The sequence below is a fragment of the Thermobia domestica genome, chromosome 8, assembly GCF_964235325.1.
Source record: "Thermobia domestica chromosome 8, izTheDome1.hap1.1, whole genome shotgun sequence".
NCBI lineage: Eukaryota > Metazoa > Arthropoda > Insecta > Zygentoma > Lepismatidae > Thermobia > Thermobia domestica.
In genome coordinates this window covers 87,574,707-87,598,730 of record NC_137461.1, presented here as the reverse complement: position 1 = coordinate 87,598,730, position 24,024 = coordinate 87,574,707, and the positions used below count along the sequence as shown (strand labels likewise).

The following is a 24,024-nucleotide window of genomic DNA, read 5'->3' as shown; positions in this document are numbered from 1 at the left end:
ATATACTTATATTACTTATTAGAATGATGATATTAAGGCCTACTAGTCTATACTGCAGAAGTTAAAACAAAAGCCGCAATCGTTACGGAATAATCACTGCTCGTAAATGATACTGCAGATCTGTTAACACAGTGTTCTCAGATTCGTAGTAGTGAATTTCCCGACAACAATATTTTTCTTCTCGCCACAGTATCAACACCTGCGTGAGTGCCAAAACACGAATGCATTAGGACCTCATTTACGTTTCAGTTTGTGTCAGCGCAATGCAAAATTTGCGTTTCTTATAGGAAACTAAGCATATGTTACCAGTGTTGCCAACTGTAGAGATTGCTGACCGTAGGGACAGATTTCGTAAATTGATATGAAACGGAGGAATTTTTAAGAGAGGAACTTAATTAATGAAAATAAAGTGCAATTAACCGTCATACTGGTAATTAGTTTGTTAATCTCACCGTGGTTCATACTGTTTTGACAAATTGCAATTGTACTAAGTTATCAGTCTAGGTTTCGAATTTGAGCTGACTGAGACGAACTTCCTCTATGTTGAATAACACTAAAACGAAGATTGATTAGAAGAAAATTGGGGCCGGAGCTTCTTAAAACACTTTTAGCTACAAATTTCTCTTTGAAAACACAAGAAAGAGATTATAGAGCTTCTATATTTTAACGGATCAGCACATATCTCTTCATAACTAAAGTATTATAATTGTTCGATTCTTCTTCCAGTGATATTGGAAAAGAGATGTATGTGAAGTACAAGCTCACCTTTCAATGTTCTCAGAAAAAATATATATAATGGAAGAGTATAACAGTATGAATAAAGGATTTCTGCTAACTAACATGTAAGAATAATATTACATAACTGTATGTAATGAAATCAAGTATAATGGCATTTACAATCCATGATCACATATATTCAATATTAATATTTACTGTAACTTTATAAAGGTAACCAAGAAAGTTCTCTCTTTTTTTTTTCTTTCTTTGTGGAGGTATTTGATCAATTGGCCCTCACACCGTAAGTTGAATGCGAATGGAGATAGGCGAAGGTCAGTTGTTGGTGTGGGTATATTCAACATACTACCTGGTTGTGGCAGTTCTATTACACCGTGAACTTGTATAAAGACAGAGTGAACATGGGACCTTCACAGTGCGTCATAAGAGCGTGTATACTGTACGAGTTCAAACGTCACGGCAGCGGGGCGAAAGATATGCCAGGCCTTTGGTGAGAGTGTCGTGACTACGCGGACAATGCAACGGTGATTTAACAAGGACGGTGACGAAACACTCGAAGACGCGCACGTGCCGGAAGACCAACCCATGTACAAAATGAAGATCTTTAGGCAGCAATTCAGGCGAGCAGTGGCCAGACATGTGAGGAAATGGGACTACAATTCAGTGTGAGCGGACAAACCATTTGGAGCACCTTCATTAGCTTGGGAAGCACTACAAGTTGGGTCGATGGGTCTCGCATGATTTGATTCCGGCCCAGAAGGCAACGCGAGCAGACACCTGTGTTTCTTTGCCGTCTCGTCTGACAAGGGAGGGTCACGAAGTTGCTTCGCTGAGATCCGAACGAAACAATATTGTATTTGCATTTGATATTTCTTCTAACTAGACAAATCCCAAAGTTATACGTACCACCGGGCAGGATATCGTGAGTTACAACATATTTTCTAATGTAAAAGCTACAAAAAAATACCTGGCAGAATAGTTTGAACCGAGTCGTTTGTTCGGAAACGGTTGGGTAAATGGAAATCTCGGCGAACACATATCCCGTTACTTTCAAGGACACACCTTCTGGGGTAAAAATGTTTGCCCCAAGCTCCCCCACAGGGTTCCAGATGGGGTCCAACTAAAAATTTTCAAATGGCAAGGGGGGTTAAGTAGCACATCGTTTGAAAGCTGTTGTGAAACGAAAAAGATGGAACAAGTCTCGACTCTCTACGACAACCCTATGCAAAATGAAGGCGGGTCAAAATGTAAACTTAAACTTAATTGAAAAGTCCATGGCCACCCCTATAAATCGGAAACGATGAGACAACTGTGGTGAAAACAGGAAAGGAAGTGTGGCATTACTGTATTTTCAAAGTACAACGATTTAAATTAAAACGTCTTGTTCCAGAGCCTTTATAGGGTTCCAACTAAAAAGTTTCAAATGACAAGAGGGGTTAAGTAACATATCGCCTGAAAGCTGTTGTTAAATGAAAGAAGATGGAGCAAGTCTCGACTTTCTACGACAACCCTGTGCAAAATGGCGGCGGGTCAAAATGTAAAGAAAAGCTTAATTGAAAATCTATGGCAACCTTGAATCCAAGATGGCCGTTTAAAACCTATATCGAAAGTATAGGCATATCAAACTGGTGAAGCCAGGAAAAGAAAATTTGGCATGAATGTTGATCAGTAGGTGACGAAAAGATGCGAAATGTTCAAAAACGCGACATCTTGAGTTCAAAATACCGCACTATGTATCGAACACATGTCTAGCTCAAACTACTGGTGTTGCAGAAGCGAAATGTGGTATTTACGTTTATGATTAATAACACATATCCGCAAAATATCAAAGAGTATCATCTGTAATCCAATATGGCTGCCATCGTGAAAAATGAGTTTGTATATAAAAATGCTATTCCTGGGAATATTTTGACAAACCAACAAAATTTGCGGAGCTCGATGCATTGAAATGATTTACACGTTGTTTGGTACTGCTCACCAATCTTGTAAATGATTTTTTTTTTTAATGTATATTTAGTATTGCTTGAAATATTGCAATCAAACCAAGGAATGGCATACAAATGTAACCATCACGAATACGTTATAATAGAGTTTCCAATCTGACAGGTGCAGCAAGTCCTTTATGTATGAACTACGTATGACAAAATTAGAAAAATACCCGAAGGTATTTAACTTTGGTTTAGAAGCATGAATAGGAAGTAAGAGTTGCGTGTTCATCTCAAACGAGTACTCGTTATATTCACATAAATGAATCGAGAGAACGTGTATTAGGAACAAAACATATGTGTTGTTACGGAATGAAATAATAGTTGAAGTGAGTCGAAATTCAATTGTTCTTTAGTCTTCCTAATATTTCTAAATGCATAATAGAGAAAAATTGAGATTTAAATTTGTGCTGGTATGAATGACATAGGATTTAAGTGGCCATCTTGGATTCTAGGTGGCCATAAATTTTCATTTTTTTCGTTTATATTTTGACCAGCTGCCATTTTACACAGGGTTGTCGTAGAGAGTCGAGACTTGCTCCATTTTCTTTAATTTTACAACAGCTTTCAAACGATGTGCTACTTAACCCCCCTTGCCATTTGAAAATTTTGAGTTGGACACCGTCTGGGACCCTGCGGGGGACCTTGGGGCAAACTTTTTTTATCCCAAAAAAAAGTGTGTCCTTGAAAATAATGGGATATGTGTTCGCCGAGATTTCCATTTACCCAACCGTTTCCGAACAAACGACCCAGTTCAAACTATTCTACATGCTTTGTAGCTTTTACATTACAAAATATGTTGTAACTCACGACATTCCGCCTGGTAGCGCGTATAACTTTGGGATTCGTCTAGTTATACTATATCAAATGCAAAAACAATTGTCTCGTTCGGATCTCAGCGGAACCACTGCGTGACCCTCCCTTGTGAGGAAGGAGCCATTTCTGAACAGGGTGTTGATATGTGATGAGAAGTGGGTTCTGTACAAAGCTCCACGACGCCGTTATTATTGGTTAGCATCCCATGAACCGCTTCCAAAATAGCCGAAACCAGCACTGCACCGGAAGAAGGTTCTCCTGTATGTTTGGTGGACTGCTCGCGGCATCGTGCATTTAGAACTGCTACCAGCTGCTCAGAGCATCAATGCAACTGTGTACTTTCACCAGTTGAGCCGTGTTCAAGAAAAACTCAAAACTCTTGAGCCAGCACTTCTGAATCGCAAAAGGGTCCTTCTGTTACAGTACAACGCTAAGCCCCATGTGGCTACGACGACCCGGGACACCATTCTACGTCTTGTATGGGAAACAATATTGCATCCGCCATACTTCCCGGACATTACACCGTCCGATTATCACCTGTTCCATTCCTTGGACAATCACCTTAGAGGACGCCAGTTCAAATCCCTAGTAGAGGTGCAAAATGCACTTGATACTTTCTTCACTTCACAGCCCACCAAATTCTACCGCGATGGAATCCACTGCCTTCCAGAACGTTGGCACAAGGTCGTCGATGCTGAAGGGGATTATTTTTGATCTTCCAGGTATTTCTTAGGTGACATATCGATGTTCGAAGGTGGTGGGTGAAAAAGCAATATAACTTTCTTGAGTACCTTTATAAATTCCTTGTAGGAACTTTTTTTTTGGGAAAATGGGGGATTTTAACTTAGTTGTAGGGATTTTGTCAAAATATTGTTAGCAACACTGCATGCTACAGAAACGAACTGTGTCTGCATATCTCCAGAATTACATCTCCATTGATGACATTCTGTAAAAAAAAAAAAAAATAAAGTGTCATATCTCAGCTGCAGCATGTCTTAATTGTCTGTCTAAAGTTTCGATAGAAAAATATATACTACGTATATTCTCTGGTGTGGGAGATCCGGGTTCGATTCCCAGCGCGTGCTCATGTAGTTCGGAACGCACGTTAAGCTGTAGAAAGATTCACGTCTCATATAGCCTTGCTGCTGAGAAGAATGCTAAACTGAAAATCAAATTGAATCAAGAGGTGAAAAGGAAATTTTAACACCGGTCTAAGGGATCTGAGAAATCTGAACAACCGGTTCGGATGAACCGGCTGAATGACGCTACTGTTTGCAGATGTGAATAAAAATTGGACACTGGAATCTGAGTCTTCCTTAGACAGGGCATGTACGTCCAGAAATGTGTCGGTACCTGATACGAATCATTCCACTGCGAGTGGATCTGTCAATACACACTCTATTTGTCTAACACAATGGAAGAGGCAATAATGATGAGACCATGGTTTCCTACGAGACAAGAGTTGAAACTGTATCGTTTCGAAAAGGAGAACGGAAAGTATGTTTGTTTCTATTGACAGAGCTATCTCGTATAGATCATGGGCAATCCTATGTGAGACTCATCCCATTCAAACATTATTGGAAAATAGGCTGTGTACATTGAAGCAGCTTACAAACTTTTGCTAGAAGCAGTTAATAGTTCCACTCAATATTAATTGTTAATGCTCGAGGAAGGAAACCTGACTTCAAGACAAACCCTACATAGACGGGCATATGTAAATTGATTTATCTGCAAGTGTTGGCAATTGGCACTCACAACAAAAGACTTTGTGAATACAAGGAGATTCCTCATGAGCTTAAGGATTAACTTATAAAACAAAGTAGACATACCTACCCATTTTATGTAATGGTGGCAAAATGACCAAAAAAAAAAATGGAGATTTATTTTTAAAATATAGACAGGAACACCCAATGGTTCCAACTCGAAAAAGAAGTTATATCAATAGATTCAGATGATGCATATAACTCAAACATAACTCAAAAGGACTAGTGCACTGAGACTAATGTGAACTAATGATATAAAACTCCGATTGGTCTTTTTGTGGATGTGGAAGGCTACGCGCTTTTATAGCCAGCTGCATGAAAAGGTATAGGGTTTTCCTCTTGATTTTGGTCTAGTCATAGATAATGTTTCTGTCACCTCCGATTATCTCTTTACTGGTTTGCTGGCACACTTCCTGTAAGAACAATGTTAGTAAGAGTAAAATATTGCATTCAAAATTATCAAAGTGATACCACCATGGTGCTAAGCAGTTGACTTACAGATGGAGGTAGATGATGATGATAATAATTTAATAATATACAAGTTGGATATCAAATTTCACTGTTAGTTTTCTTGGTTTGTAGATATGTTCAACTTACATGTATATTTGTGATAATCCAGACTTTCAACATACGAGTATCAGTCTCCTAGATTTTCGTAAATAACTATAAAGATGATCCTAAATCTTCCAAATAAGTGCAGATAATGATTAGTAAAGTTCATAATTGACTTTTTTTGAGAACATACTGGCCCTAATTGATATATCACATGATTACCTTTCCATTTCAAAAAAATCACAGATTTCAAAATGGCGGATTTCATGATGGCGACGGAAGTTCGTGATCTACTCTGCCCATTCTTCTTTTGGCAATATGTGAAACTACCACCGTTTGCGTTATCTATCTTTCACTATTTTCACGATTCAACAGTTTATTTGATGTATTTAATTTTATGTATGTACGTAGCATAGCCCTTCTCCCACCAACTTTGACTCTCTCCCCCTCCGTTTCTTATGGAGCTCAGCCGCTATAACTTTGCACATACACATATTTTCACATCCTCTATCAGGCACACTGTCTCGTCCCGCAACTCGCTTCATCCATTTGGACCCTTTGCTTGTGAGGCCAAACTTCTCGGAAGTTAAGCTCCGATTGTTTGCAGTAAATCATTACAATCTAAAAGTCCTGTTTTCTTTACGTCTACAGCCTGGTCAAATCCATCTCCCTTTCCGCTAGGAGACGCGACCAAGCTCCTTCATATCGTATCCCAGCAATAGTCTAATCAATTAAAGCTTCCATTAATTAGAACCAAACACAGCGATTAGCACGTTGTTTTAGCATAATATTCAAAAGTCTAACCTTGCTGCTGCCATTAACTAATAGAACTTGTAACGTCCAATCCTATAATTAATTCATTGTTGGAAATGCTTGACAAAAAGTGCACTGATTTAATCAAATGGTACATCGGTGATCAGCACTGAAACGGCTAAATCTTTCAATAACTTGTAACTATTACTATTCATACAAGAAATAAACATATAAGCTTTCAAGAATCCCTAATATTACTGGCTGGCTACACACAAATGTTTATACTTTTCAAAGCATGAATGAATACAATTCTTTTCCCTGTTAAATGTTTAAAAGTAATTCACTGTAATATTTTGAGTCAGTGGTTGATGATATCCTTGTTGACAACTTATAATAATAGAAAATGTAATACTTCAGTCAAAAGTAATCTTATATCCTACATAATTGCAGATTCAATAGACATATCACTTTCACTTTATTCTCGACACTCAATACTTATTTCCACATTCAGAACACACAAATAACTCCAGAATCCACAAGTAAATTAAACAATCGCAACAAGAAACTTGCATTACAGTATTGCGTTAATTACATTCCATCTCTCTCAGAATCTACATTCACACGTTTAGTGCAGATTCTTTATTTCTCATTTTACATATAAATGACTCAATATAAACGCTACTTCGATGCCACATAACTCTTTGGTTATTACAAACGTATTAATCAATGATACAATCATTTACCAATAAGGACGTATGTACTGCATATCAATGTATATTTTTCCAAACATAACAAAACCTGTGTACAAAAAGTGAAAACGTTTAAAGTCTATGTACGCTCGCAGCCGTACTGCCGCGCCAAAGCACAAAATATTCTGAAACATAACATTTGTAGAACTTGTTAAGTCTTCAACACTTGATGTGGTGTCTCTCCAAAAATTGATGTAACTTCTTAGACGATTGTATGCTACAAAGATGTCCATCAGTTAACCTCATTCGACAGTTTGTAATTCTAAATTCGCCGACTTCAACTGTAACTTGTACATTTCAGCTTACTATATCAAATAAATAGAGCTCGCTTAATCGTGTACGTTCTTCTAATGTACTTGCTATTTATATATATATCTGTCTGCAGTTGGAAGATAATGCGTAGGCCTACATAAAAAAAAAAAAAAAAAATGAAGAGCGTTGCCACTAGCGTGTTGATAATCCAGCATCAAAGGTTGTTACGTATGTTAACCGTTCAGAAATACACAACAAAATTTGTATTACGCGCGTTCTGAACTGTGACAGAAATAAATATTTAATACATGCACCAGTACAGGTGGTTATCATATACAAAGTACCATAAATGGAATACCATATGAGGTTTTAATCAATTTCCTCTGTCTCAATACCTCCTTCACAACATACGCATGTACTGTATGTTATCCCTTAGATATAATGACCATTTTGATTCTACAAGTTCTCATTAATATGTATTTTATAACTGGGTAATTTTAGATAACATTAACTACAGTAACACAAAGATCAAGACAAGAAAGAGAATGCATTCAGTTTCTATTTTAACTAACTGAAACAATCGACAAAGCATCAAATTCACAATGTAATTACAATAACATATTTTATTTTTTTATGATTTAATTATTCATTTTCCCAACCTTATTGTAAAATTTTATTTGGATCAAAGGTTAAATGCTTCCCCACAGAAACGTCTTCAAAATTATCGCAAATACAATTGAAGGGTACGGGGAAAAAACAAGGAATGTCCATGTATGTGCTTTTTCGGGTGCTTTGTCCTATCTGTTGGTGACTCTTGGCACTATTTGACTTTCTATGACATGCATGCGTAGGTATAGAAATGTTCATCTAAAAAGTGGCAAAAGATTTCATAATCCTATTCTTTGTACGCGGTTTTCAATATTAAGACGCCGTTATCTCGAAAATGCAGTTTTGTGACATTTCTTGTTTTTTCCCCTTACCCTTCAATTTATTTCTTTTTTAAAAAGTAGACCAAAATCAAGGAACATACGTTAATTTACATCCGTACATTTCAACAAAACGGTCATGTCCAAAGTTCTACCTCAATATTAGAAACAGTTAAGTTTTTATTTAGATCTAACGTATATTTTTATGTTGGAATCGCCGCATAGTGGTCGAAACAGCAAAAAAGCTGGACAAAACCCCAAAAACGAACTCTATCGCTGGAACGAACGTCTATAGTATTTTAGTAGAGGAATGTCCACTCTATATAGAACAGATCTGTTTATCATCCTGGCATCACTCATTCATGAAAGTACACCTGTCGAAAATGGATAATTGGCCGCCCTTGTAAAACTGCTTTTCGTAAGTGGTAGTATGACGGAACTGTTACTCTTAAGCATGTTGATAGTTATGAAATGTTAAATATTGGTATTGTTGATGAGAACAATAGCAATTCTTTACGGCCAATAGCAGGCCTCTGAGGCACTTCGTATGTGCACTGGGGACATTTTTACAACACTATAATTAAAGTTAATGTTTTGTTATATATTTGTCGACTTTTAAAATTTTTCTAGCAAGTCCAAGGGTTAATTTTCATTTTAATATTTTCGTGGTTTCTCAATTAATGCTTTTTGTTAGAATTAGCCGCTCCGACCTGCTTCCTTACAAACGAAGCGAGCTTCGGTAAGTCTGGGCGCGCGTTCAATGCTCACAGATACTGACTCCTAGTCCCGTTGTTTCGTATCGTCTCGCCACCTAGACAAGTCTTCGCGCACATGGTAATCGCTGGAGGATTCACTATACCTGTAGCTCATCTCCCAATAGAGATGCTAAGTGAGGAAGCTCAGAAGTCTCGAAACAGGCTTCCGCAGGTATCGCGAGAAATGGTGCCGGAAAAATCCTAGAAAAGATACAAACCTAGACTCGATACACATTTTATGTTATTGCCTGATCCGATAATTGCATCGCTCAGACCCAGGATGTTCCAAATCATAACAATATGCCGAACGAAATTGGGCACCAGAGACTTCTGAAAGTACCTATCTAGGTAATTAATTTCACAATCGAATTTTGTGATTTTTATTGTATTTGATTGGACCACTTCCACTTGTTTTGTTTGCAAATATGCGTGTTGCGTGATAGTTTCAATTCTGTAAACATTTCTTACCCGAACTGACTTTTGGTTAACTTCATTGTTCATGTATATATGTAATTTTTCGTTACTGTTCAAAAACATTTTTATTTACTGTATAATGGGATCTTTACTCTGCAATTTTAATAACAATAACATTACCATAAGTTCTATTTTTTTTATAACGACCTAAGATGGTACTTGTAAACCTGATTTTGAAAATTTAGACTTTTTCGCCCCCCCCCCCACATAGGCAACCCGCATCACTGACCATAAACAGTAAGTTATTCCCATTACAGCAGAACAATCGAAAATAGCTAATGTGCCTTCAAAAAATGCCATATTGACAAAACCACGCTTTCAATACGCCCGCAAATAGTTTTGCCGCGTTTTCTCGTCATTTCGAAGGGGGCGCGGTGGCTCAGTTGTAGAGCGTTCACCTCTGGTGCTTGGGGTTCCGGGTTCGATCCAGCCCCCGCCAAGTGAACTTTGTGGTGGACAAACACCGTGCTCGTGGGTTTTCTCGGGGTTCTCCCGTTTCCTCCCACTTTATTCATTCCACCATTTCACTCATCTCTCATCATCACCGTCTCCTTTAGCCTAACCGGCATAACCGTGGGACGTAAAACTCAAAGATTTCATTTCATTTTTTTTTCGTCATTTCGACTATTGTGCGTCGCGGTATGCATTAATTCATTACTGAGTAAATTGCAGAGTAAAGATCCCATTATACAGTAAATAAAAATGTTTTTGAACAGTAACGAAAAATTACATATATACATCAACAATGAAGTTAACCAAAAGTTTTGTGTATGGCATGAGTTCATATCCTGAGAAGATGAGCTTGACTGATTGATTTGGTGTGTTGATTTGCAATGGAATAATAACTGGATCAATATTTCATAAATATTAAGATTAATGTATAAAATTAATGAATCTAGGTAGTAAATCAGAAATACACAACAAAACGTGTGTTACATAAGTTTGATATACAAATTAGTGTTGATTTCCTTGTGACTATGAATAAAAGCTACTTTATGTATGCTACTTCATGTCAATTCCCATAACAAAGCTTCCTAATTTAACTCTTAGAACTTAAATGGAACATACGCTGTCTTGACTATTCAATCAACAGTAATATCCACTGCAATTGCCTACAAGGATGACTTATATCTCTTTCTCTTCCAATAAAATAGTCTACGATATTATTAAGTCCCAAGTGCAATTGATATAGTGTGTGGGTTGGGAAGTTTGAGCCACATTTGCTCGTTCGTTTATCCTACTTCTGGATCCACAACATAAAGTAAATGGGGGCATGTTTGAAATGGGGACTGGCCAACGACACGCTAGTGTAAAAGACAGTCATTTCATTCACTTATTTTGTGGGTTCAGGTAAATGGCAACGTTGCATTTTCATTTAACATTGGGCGTTTAAAGAGTGTACAGCCCAAACGGCTCGTCCGATTTAAAAAAAAAAAAAAAAAAAAATCTTCACTTTATATTGAAAACATTATGTTCGGAGACTGTTTTCCCTCTTATATTTTGTTGTAACTCTGATAATAACAGAGTTACCCTCTTTCAGGGGACTTTTGTGATATATATGAATTTGCAAATTATTACACATAAAAGGGCAATTCATTTTGCTTCTACAACAATGGTTTCGGTTTTAGGTTTATAGTATGTTAAAGATCAACTGGGATAAAAACTCGGATGTTTGTCATTTGTAATTTTAGAAAGATATGCAAATATAGAAGATGCAATAAAATTGTCAATCAACTGGTTCTCGAAATTCTATTTCTGACCGATAAAAGCAAGGAAGGAAGTAAACAAACAAAAACACAGTACAGTTTACTTTCTTTCTTTTTTTTCTCTCTCTCTCACTCACTCACTCACTCACTCACTGTCAAACACATACACAAAAGTTTCAACTCTTAAAGTCATAACGTACAGCTAGAAATCATGAACACACAGACAACATTTTGCTGATATTGTTTAAAATTGATTGGAATTTTCCGTGAAACGATGGATTTTAAATTCTACCAATCGATAGATCTCACTGAGTAGAAGTAAATAATATGCATCAGGATATAAAAGTTCATGCGTAGTTTAAAAAAATTTTAAAAAAAGAATTATTTTGTAAGCCTAAAAATTGATGCTGAATTAACAGGACGTCATCTATTAAGATGAAACTAATACTTAAGTATTTCCTCGTGAAGCTCTTAATTATGACATCAGCAATATGACAGTATGTACGTAGTATATGATTAATGAGATATAGACCAAAATTAAGACTAACTCTTAAATTTTATTTATTATTTAACAGAAAGATTGTCCAAAGATAAAATACATAGGTCTATCAGTTGATAGATCACACCGAGTTTAACAAAATGGCGTGCATAAGTATAAATTTTGATGCGTAGTTTCCGAGAAATCAACAAGAACGAACTTTTGGCGCTGAAAAGTATGTTACTCGAAGCCAATAACACTTGATAATTCTGGAACGGTTAATATGTTGCAACATTTAGTTACATTAATTCAATTTTCATGCATGTTTGAATATCTTTTCTAAAACTAGAAACCAGAATAAAAATTTACAGCGATCAAAATTTCGTAATATAGGTAATAAGAATTCCATAATATCAAACATTTTGATTACTTCAAAAGTACACAGTTTAAAATACAATATACTAATATTAAAAAATATATATGAAAATATAAATACAAAGCAGTGTACTCAAAGCAATGAATTAGTAGAACACCTGCAGAATAACACAATTAAAAATAAACCCATAAATAAAGCATGGAATATTTAAACTATAAATAGCATTACCAAAAGAGAATAACATGTATCATCTGGGAGGTAGTATCTCAGGAAGAAAGATTCGGAACGGAGCGGACCGTTACACATGAAATATCCGTATTCGGATTTTCTTTATTCTAATGACCGATCACAAAAGTTTCTACAATTTTGTGTCAAAATAACAAATTAGATGTTTTATAGTGTATTTGCTCCAATTACTGTATCCTAATTTCGTAGCTGTATATGTAGTAACTCCTCCCGAGTTCTATCAACTAGTAGAGGTGCTTGCCTCGTATGAATATGTGTAATGGTTCCACCTAAAATAGTACTCCTGTCTATGTGTTGAAAACAATAGTCAAATTATAATAAATCAGTTAATACCTTACGTTGTCCAGTTGAAACAATTAGATGATTACACAGTAGAAACGGATTTTTTAAGTATAATGTTGAAATTCGTTAATGTTCTGCTGTATTCTTTCAATATACAAGAGACGGCACATTTCTCGCCTCTTCACTTTATCAAGATCATGGAAAAATGAAAAATAATCAACCACAAACAAATTTTACCCAGCAGAAGGTTATTTAATTCATAACTAAATATATTACCGACTGGCAAATTTAATATTGTATATAATTTTATTCTACGATTGTACACAAATCGGTTTATAATCAGGGAACCCACATCTTAAAGTATTATCTTCAAATAATTACTAGTGAATAATAAACTGTTACGTAATTCTCTGAAAACAAGAAAATAACGTGAAAGTAGAGTGGGTAGTTGTACATATTTACAACGAAAAGAGCACAAAGTGATCAAATCACAAGGTAACTAATAACAGATTAAATCTTCCTAATTATTTTATAGTATTTAAACAAACAAACAAAGTCTGAATGTCGTTCATTCCAGCTTTGGAAGTAAGGATGACAAATAAAAAAATACAGCAAAATCTGACCAAAGCAAATACTTATTATTATTAATCTGAGTTACAGTTTCGACACTACGTCACTAGCTTTATTAGCCACATTATCTACTCGTATTAACAATATTTTTTATATGTTTTTAAAATAATTTATTCCACCTCATATAAAATACAAAAATTAACGAAATTACCAAGACAGTCCAAAAAATTCCTGAGAAGACAATAAACATTCCATGACATATCCAGCAACTGAAAAAAAAAAAAAACAATGCAAAATGCCACTAGGAAGCATACACACTTCGGTATGTTCACTTTATTGAGTGTGAGTGATGTTGAACAGATCCGACCCTAATAGGATTAACTACTTCTGTTCTGCATAAGCTAGCGTTAATGTAATAAACGTAGCCAACTAAAATCTTGCCTCGATTTCTGCCTTCTGACAACTGAAACACATGGATTAATGTGTCCTGTTAACGTGACTATGAATCCGTATCTCATACAAATGACTCGTTTTTCTTGATGAATTATTTTATGAAGATTTAACTGTATATCTGCATCAATGAATTTCGAACGAGTCTGATAAATGCATTTTGATACTTTAATGAATGTTTTCTAGATTAAAAAAGAAAAAAAAAAGATTAACATGCAACCAAAAGTCTAGTTATAAAAGGGACTGTCAGTCTGTACGTCAAGCTAATTCTAAATAGTAAACAGTCACGTTAACATGTGTCACTACTTGTGCTGCCTGCCTCGAGCCAATAGCTGTTGTCAAAGTTCAGACAAGTTGCTTATTAAAATTGTTGCGACAATTTAGTGTATATATATATATATATATATATATATATATATATATATATATATTAAAAAGCTAAATGTAAACAATTAGGTCTTTTAAGAATGATTTTAGCCTATGTGTATAGTGGGCCGAAGGCTTGGACACAACTAGTTTTGTAATTTTTGTAAAACAAAAATGTAACTCTCTTTTACATGAGCGGTTTGTAATATGCTTCATATGCATGCATCATATTTCATGTTATGTATTTTGCTTGTTGTTATAAGTTCCTTTTGCCCATGGAACGTGGACGTACAATTGAATGAGATCAGAACCATATATACATTGTATTTATACAAAGGATCGATTACGAATCTCCCACAAGGAAGGAGAAACAACATCCGTTATGTGTAAGCTATCATTATGAACTGTATATAGAACATTCAACAATACTATGCAAGCTTGTTACCTCACAATCATGTAGCTAATAGGCATTCCTACCAGTCTTGTAAACATCAAAAGTCTATATTTTCATCTTTTCCCGTCAGAAACAGAATAGCCGTTTTCTTTCTCAATCTCTCTTCTCAAAATGAACTATTTTTAAAACGAAACAAAGCTGGAACTACTACTAATGTCTGTTCACAACGAAGAGACAGCGGAGAGGTTTTTTTTTCCCTTTTACAATCCAAAGTCAAGCTTCCGGAATTGCAGTTCTGAAACACATACGAAACGAAATTTTCGCGGGGTTGACGATGATGTCAGGTTTCCATGGTAACGACCTTTGCCTGTAAAGTGTTCAGAGTGGAAAGCTCATTTCAGTGCTCTTGAGAGAACGAATTGTGCTAGCTCAACAAAATAATTATACTTTTCTATGAGGTCTACCACTTAACACTTTCCTTCTATAAAACTGGTAAGAACTTCATTAAGATGCTTTCTGATTGTTCTACTTAAATTTAATATAGCTACATAATTAGCAAATTAATTGAAACATCTGAACAAACCACGTATACTCATCGTGCTCTCAATCACTTTTTAAAACAATTTCCCTACAAACAAATTGATCATCTGTTTCAACAGACAACGTCACTACGCTTTGTTGTATACAATATTTCATAGGATCACCCTAATGGGCCTTATAATATTGTAATGTTAGTATGTACGTGCGTTAGAGGTCTGCACCGGCTCGGGCTGAGCCCGCGGGCCGGACTCAGGCCTACAAAGCATATATCACTTTGGGCCCGGGCCAGGCTCGGGCAGTATATTTTTAAACATACAACCATGTTTCTGAGGCATTTTCGGGCCTAACTTTGTAAATATATTGTACGACGATATTTATTAGACCGTTCTTTCTGGAGAACTTTCAAAGCACAACTGCAAAATTAAACCTCTAATTGCTATAAATAAAAATAATAAAAATAAGGGTAATAATATTGAGTTCTTAATAATTTTGCGTTAATTATTAAGATATGAGAAATGCCACAGTCTCGTCTCTTATTTCGCAAAAATATTTGAGTTTCGTCTCTAGTCCATCTCGATCAATAAATCAAAGACTTTTACATTTTTTCAGTTTTCTGTGAAGAAATGTCCTCTTCCAGCACTCAGGCGAGAAATCATTCCCAGTAGTTTTGTTTTCTTTTTTCTTTTCTTTCTTTTTTTTTTTTTTAATATGTCTTTAGGTTTCGAGGTGGAAGGGATATTAGCTTCAGCAAATGAAGTTTCGACAGTGCAATTCCATTATTCGACGTTTCCTTCCTATGGATACGTGCCTGTCTTTACAGATATTTCTTTACCTTATATCAGTAACGAATTTAGAAGACACTTTTTTATTAATCTCGGAATTGGGGGGAGGGGTGCTTAGAGTTTTTAAGCATAGATATGATTAACAGTAGCTTCTTTTTTTCTTTAGAAATCCCACAATTTACGGACTTCAGTCAGAAAGCCCCCCCTATAACCGTCACTGCCTTATATAATAATAAGCTACAGTATAACTCTCAAATGAATATGAATAACTTATCTAACATTTCCATTTCAGTTGCTAGTTTCTTCTATTCTCTATTTAAAATGTGCCTATTATGATGATGTGTGTGTTTCTTATTCCATATTGCTGAAACATTCCTCACTGGTTCTATTAATATGTCTTTCATAATCAAATTTAAAGTGCACCAAAATCTCTCGAGCATAGACACACACAATCCTCTGCAGACGAAATTCTAAACAAATGAAGACTGTATTCCGTGCAGCGCTTCAGGGAGAACCAATGAGCACACGAGTCACAGCGAAGCTTCCACTGAACATCGATGTAAAAACAAACTCGGTTTATCACCGTGACCACTAATTTACCCTTGCGGTCGACCTCTCGGTCGCGATGTAGCGTACATCTTCGGCATGCGCTTATTCATTTGAATCCATATATTTGTGCCAGTATCGACGGTGCGACTGCGACTTAAACCTCGACCTCGATCGCGAGGTCTCTTCGGTATGTTTTTACCCTAATGATCGCTATCCAATCCCATTCACTTTTTCAAATATTTTCGCCTAGCTGTTTATGCAACCCTCAAAATATGGGAATTGCGGGTTGTATAAACACCTAGGCGACATATTTACTCTTAACCCATAATATAAATCAGTGTTGGGCAAATTTCAATTGAATTAACAATTAACAATTAATGTGTAAATTTAATTGTTAATTGCAATTAACAATTGAAATAAGTAATGGTTAATTGTTAATTGCAGTTGGCCATTGAAAAAGGAGAATCAATTGCAATTGATCAATTGATTGAAAGTAATTGCAGTGGAAAGTAATTGCAATTGAATTAAGTCATTCAATTGCAATTGAAATTAATTGGCAATTGATTCAATTGCAGTTGATTTCCACAGCAATTACTTTCAATTGATTGATCAATTGCAATTGATTTTCACTGATTAATTTTCAACACTGTAGCTCAGAGAGGGAGTGGGGCAATGAAAACTTTAGCCACGACTAATTGACTCACCACCCGTCGTGACCCACGACCCACCGTGACCCACTCTGACCCACCACCCACCATAAACCACTCTTACCCACTGTGACCCACAGACCCACCAAAACCCATTGCCATCAACTCTGACCCATGATTCACGCCCTCTTCTCTACTGACTAAAGAGTTTAAACTTGTAATAAAACAAGCCTATAAAATTATCACTCATCGGAGTTTGAATTTCTACGATCAATCGCTCAAGAACCGCACTAATACAATAATGGCGGATCTGACCTTTCTAATATAAATAAAATAGAATTTGTTCGTGTGCCTGTCTGTCTATCTTTGTGCGGCCTGTGGACGAGACGAGTGGACCGAAACTTTTCAAAATTTGGTCACGGATAGCTTGGTCTAGGCCCTAGACCAAGACGAAGAGTTTTTCTTTTAATTCCTTACTAGGGGGTCTCCAGGGGACGTTTACCGGGACCGGCCTGGGGACCAGAAAAGTCGACCGAGAGTTACCAAATTTTGGTCAAAGATACCTTGGTCCAGGTCCCACACCAGGGCAAGGCGTTTTCAACAAAATTCGAACCAGGGGGTCTCAGGGGGGCGTTTACCGGGACATGTAAAAGTAGAACGATATCAGTGTCGATTTCATAGTTTTCGCGGTCGCTGAGATCCATGGTGAAACTCCGATCGCATTAACTGCCAAATTCACCGTGTTCGGCTGCGGGCCGTGGGTCAACGGGGGGGGGGGGATACCGAAACGTAAAAGTAATCCAAAATTGACCGATATTAGTGTCAAATCCATAGTTTTCGCGGTTGCTGATATCAATGGCGACATTACCATTAGCGATGACTTTCAAATTCATCCATCGTTGTATGCGGGCCTTGGGTCACCAGAGGGGGGAATTCCGAAACATGTAAAAATAATCGAAAATGACCGATATTAATGTCAAATCCATAGTTTTCGCGGTTGCTGATATCAATGGCGACATTACCATTAGCGATGACTTTCAAATTCATCCATCGTTGTATGCGGGCCTTGGGTCACCAGAGGGGGGAATTCCGAAACATGTAAAAATAATCGAAAATGACCGATATTAATGTCAAATCCATAGTTTTCGGGATAGCTGAGCTCAATGGTGAAACTCAAGACGGCGTTTACTTTCATATTTAGCCCCCATCAGCTAAGAAGGGGGGGGCATTATAAAGGGGATCACGAGACATGTAAAAATAATCCACAATGACCGATGTCAAATCCGTAGTTTTCGCGGTGACTGAGATCAATGGTGATACTTTCATTAGCGATGATTTTCAAATTTAGCCACCATTGTATTCGGGCCGGGAGTCACCGGGAGTGGGGAATTGCGAGACATGTAAAAATAATGGAAAGTGACCGATATTAGTGTCAAATCCATAGTTTTCGCTGTCGCTGAGATGAATGGTGATACTTCCACAGGCGTTGACTTCCAAATACAGCCCCCATCGGCTGTGGGCCAGAGGCATTGTTTTTTTTTTCAAAATTGGAACCAGAGGATTATAGGGACTTTTACCGGCATATGCAAAAAGTAGTAGAAAATGGCAGATGTTAGTGTCACATTCATAGTTTTCGCGGTATTGGTTGGGGGTTGGCGGGAGCCAGAGGAGATTTTTCACAATACGAACCAAGGGGGTCTGAGGGGTGGTTCACCGGGATATGTAAAAGTAGTAGAATTTGTGTCGAATCCATATTTATTGGGGTTGCTCAGACGTATAGTGAAACCCCCGATACTGTATACGTTCAAATTCAGCCCCCATCGGCCTTTCCAATGAAAACACATGTACGTTGTTGGACATATATTCACACAAAATATATCCAATTTTAGAATTGTTTCTTAATTGTTCTCCCGTTGTTCAATTCGTTTACATTGATATTTTATCTGATCCATGCGAAGAACGGGCATAACAGCTAGTACGAAATGGTAAAGTGTTTGTTATGGAACAAATTACAATGAATTCTATTATATAGATAATAATTATAATTAATAATTATTTCCTTGTTGAATTATACATACTTTTCAGTGGAAAACTGAATAAAATTTAAAAGTCCCAAATCAACGTAAAGTAGACCAACGTAAAGGAAAAATGTATAAAATTTTCCATATAATTAAGCTTACAAACTTAAATGGAAATTTAGCTTAATTACATGGAAATTTTTTGTGTCGTTTTGTGCGCCTATTTCCTCGTTTTCTGCGTCACCGGAAATAGGTCAATGTTATCCTACAAATATGGAGGAACAAGTTAATGCTGTTCCGTCAGGAACGATTTCGAGGTCGTTTCCTTCACATCATCTTGTGCGTATTTTCTACCGCTTTGTAAACTTATTTCCACGTTTTGTGAATCAATGGTAGTGGGTCAAAATGGGCATTCAATGTGGGAAGAAAAATGATCATCTCTCCCACCAGTATCGAATTTCAAGGTCGCTTTTTCGCATTGTCTAGTGCATGTTTTTACCGTTTCTGCGCAAATTTTCACGTTTTGTAGGGCAACGAAAGTAGGTCAAAGACGACCTACAAATATGGCAGAAAAAGACATATCCATTCCACTTTCAAGGTCCATTTTGACCCTCTCCCACTGATGCACAAAGCGACACAGATCATGCATAAAAATGTGAAGAAAACGACCTCGACATTCGATGGTGACGGAACAGCATTAAGTTATTCCGCTATACTTGTAGGCCATTTTGACCCATTTTCGTTGTCGCACTAAAGTGGAAATAGGAGCACAAAACAGTACAAAGCAGGCACTATACGATGCGAAAGAAACGACCTCCAAATTCGATAGTGGCGGAACAATGGCTCTATTTCCTCACACATTGATGGACCATTTTGACGCATTTCTGGTGATGCTCAAAACGTGGAAGTAGGGGAACAGAACGGTACAAAATACACACTAAACGATGCGGTAGTGACGGAGGAGTGAGTCATTTTCGTCACACTTTGGAGGCCCATTTTGACACACTTCTGGTGACGCGCAAAACGTGGAAATAAGGGCACGAAACGGCACGAAACATTCACTAATCGATGCGAAAGGAAGGACCACGAAATTCGGTAGTGACGGAGAAGTGGGTCATTTTCGTCACACTTTGGAAGCCCATTTTGACACACTTCTGGTGACGCACAAAACGTACAAAACAGGCACTAAACGATGCGAAAGAACCGACCCCGAAATTCGATAGTGGCGGAACAGTGAGCTATTTAACTCCCACTTTAAGGGCCTGTTTAACTCACTTCCGGTGACACACAAGACGAGAAAGTAGGTATAGAAAACTTTTTAAAAAATAGGCACTAAACGATGCAAAAGAAACGACCTAGAAATTCGATAGTGTCGGAACAATGGGTCATTTTGGTCACACTTTGGAGGCCCATTTTGACACACTCCTGGTGACGCGCAAAACGTGGAAATAAGGGCACGAAACGGCACGAAACATTCACTAGTCGATGCGAAAGGAAGGACCACGAAATTTGGTAATGGCGGAGCAGTGGGTCATTTTCGTCCCACATTCGAGGCCCATTTTGACCGTCTTCCAGTGACGCACAAAACGTCGAAATACGCGCACAAAAGGGTACGCGATGAGAAATTAACGACCTTGAAATTCGATAGTGGCGGAACAGTGGGTCATTTTCGTCCCATCTTGGAAGCCCATTTTGACCCACTTCTGGTGAGGCACAAAACGTGGAAATGGGGGCACGAAACAGTACGAAAATTCAGTAGTCGATGCAAAAGGAAGGACCTCGAAATTCGGTAGTGGCGGAGAAGTGGGCCATTTTCGTCCCACATTCGAGGCCCATTTTGACCGTCTTCCAGTGACGCACAAAACGTCGAAATAGGCGCACAAAAGGATACGCGATGTGAAATTAACGACCTCGAAATTCGATAGTAGCGGAACTCTTGGTCATTTTCGTCCCATCTTGGAAGCCCATTTTGACCCACTTCCGTTGACGCACAAAACGTGGAAATAATGGAACGAAACGACACGAAACATTCACTAGTCGATGAGAAAGGAAGAACTTCAAAATTCGGTAGTGGCGGAGCAGTGGGTCAATTTCGTCCCACCTTTGAGGCCCATTTTGACCGTCTTCCAGTGACGCACAAAACGTCGAAATAGACGCACAAAAGGGTACGCGATGTGAAATTAACGACCTCGAGATTTAATAGTGGCGGAACTCTTGGTCATTTTCGTCCCACCGTGGGGACTCATTTTAACCTACTTCCCATGACGCACAAAACGAAAGTAGACGCACAAAACGGCACAAAATGATGTGAAGGAAACGACCTCGAAATTCATTGGTGGCGGAAGAGCAATAATTTGTTCCGCCATATTTGTAGGCCCATTTTGACTCACTTCCGGTGATGCACAAAATGTGGGAATAGGCGCACAAAGCGACACAAAACACGCACAAAAGATGCAAAACAAAGTACCTCGAAACTCGTTGGAACAAGTTAATGACGCCGTGAGCACCAATATAAGTATATAATGTGGTTCTTACCAGGGGGCGCGGTGGGTCAGTGGTAGAACGTTCACCTCCGGTGCTTGAGGTCCCTGGATCGATCCCAGCTCGCGCAGTTTGGACTTTGTGGTGGACAAACACCGTGCTCGTGAATTTTCTCGGGGTTCTCCTGTTTCTTCCCACTTTCTTCATTTCATTCATTTCCCATCTTCACCGTCTCCTTTAGCCTAACCGGCATAAACGTGGGACGTAAAACCAAAGATTTCATATCATTTTTTGTAGCTTTTACCATCAAGGCTGAGAACTGCACGGTCCAATTTTTTAGCCAAAGTAGAAGCCCAACCGGAATAGTGATGTCAACCGGCCCGGCTCGGTTCAACTGAGCGTGCAGCTTGAGCTGGCTTGGTTGGGATTACCCATCGACTGGGCTCAATTGAGCCAATGGCTTGAACCGGCTCGGTAAAGACGAGTTATCGACTCGGCTCGATTGGAGCCAATGGCTCGAACCGGCTCGGTTGGGGTAAGCTATCAGCTCGGTTTGGTTCGGCTCGTGTGAGCCTTCGGCTCCAGCTGGTTCGGTTGGATGAGCTGTTGGCTCGGCTCGATAAGTGAATGAGCTGTGAACGAGCCGCTTGAGTCGTTGACAACCCTAAACCCGGGTCGAGCAGTTTTAAACATGTTTGGCTGGAGTCCCATAACTTCTAACAATTTTTGGCTCGAGCCCGAATACTTGCTCCTCCTGAACTCAAACCAAGAACCTCGTGACCGATGTCCTTGCCTCCTGAAGATTTCTTGACTACCGAGATCGACAGTTAACTAATTTTTAGTATTCCGATACAAACCGCCTATATTCCATGTTTATACAGGTACACGGTGTTATAATAATAATTAGTTATAGTAGTAGTAGTAGTATCATTGATAATTATATTGTCTATGTAGGATAATTGAAGATAGTAGTACTTGGAACTACACAAAGGATTTAGCTCGAATTGGCTCGACTCGACTGGAAACTCGATCCGAATTCGAGTCGAGTTGGGGAAATTTTTCGAGCCGAGATCTCGAGTCGAACTCAAAGGTGTCTGCTTCGAGTCGAGTCGAGTTTTAAAGAAAACTCGCTCGAACTCGCTCGTGCTCATTCCTATTGTATGCATGACGGGCATATAGAGTTCTTTCGAGGGGGATAGAACCATAAACATAATATATTTAAAAAATACTTAGTTTCACGGCATTCTTCCCAGGGGGGAAAGGGATGGTAGGTATGCAGCATTTCTTATAAGTACCTTATTTGAAATATGTAAAACAGTAACAAGTGGACAATACAATATACACACATCTTCTTATCTTCAGTTTTAATTGCTGATTTCAATTGCAATTAACAATTACAATTAACAATTACAAGTTTCAATTGTCAATTGCAATTAACAATTGAATGTTTCAATTGCACCCTTTGCAATTGACAATTAACAATTAAAAGTTTCAATTGCCTGGTGACCAATTAACAATTAACAATTGACGAAAATTTAATTGCAAATTTTATGATTGAATTCAATTGCAATTGAAATTAATTGTCAATTACAAATTGAAATCAATTGCAATTGAAATTAATTGTCAATTACAAATTGAAATCGATTGCAATTGAAATCAATTGCAATTGATTTTCAGAGCAATTACTTTCAATTGATTGATCAATTGCAATTGATTTCAATTGATTTTGCCCAACACTGATATAAATGCAAACGTGCAAATTTCTTTACTCTGTTTTCATATAATCTTCTTTTATTTTTGTTTTCAATGGTGGTGCCATTGCTTTCATTTTCTTAACTTTTGATAGAGAACAAACTGATACACATCTAGTAAAAACAGTAAAGTAAAGAAAGAATGAAATATGTAATGTGTAATGTGTCCTAAGATCAGTCTGTTGCTCTATAATGTTTTCTCCTGACATTCACAATGTTGTAAGAGACATGACTATTCAGAATATTGTTACTAGTGCGAGAATGCTGTTTGCCATCCCCAACTCATTGTAGTTAAACTATTTTTCAGTCATGGGCTAGAAGTTTTGTTACATCGAAGACCAAGATTAAACCTTTAAGATGGTTATGTGGCTAACATATGTTTCTTGTGCGTGTGGTCCCAGATTGACGTCCGATGGGAACACAGTGTTACAGGTAAAAACCTGATAATATTAAGTCGACTTTAAGCAGCAGTAGGTCTCGTCTTATTTACTTCGATACAGAAAACGGATGTAAAACTGCAAATTAACTAACGAATATATGAATTATTATTATTATTATTAATAATAATATTATTATAGTATGTTCTAATTCAAAGTACACGGAAAAAGTATTATATTTGTTACTAACA

General features: G+C 37.5%; 1 long non-coding RNA gene across 3 annotated transcripts in view; it reads right to left on the bottom strand.

Annotated features, from left to right (window-relative positions):
- Positions 1–24,024, bottom strand: part of LOC145693035 (uncharacterized) — a 348,162-nt gene that overhangs the window by 254,778 nt on the left and 69,360 nt on the right. The window contains exon 2 of one of the 3 annotated variants that reach the window (XR_014132689.1): positions 13,630–13,687. The exons of the other annotated variants lie outside the window; for them this stretch is intronic. This is a non-coding gene — a long non-coding RNA (uncharacterized LOC145693035). The remainder of the gene's footprint in view (positions 1–13,629; positions 13,688–24,024) is intronic. 3 annotated transcript variants of the gene reach the window in all.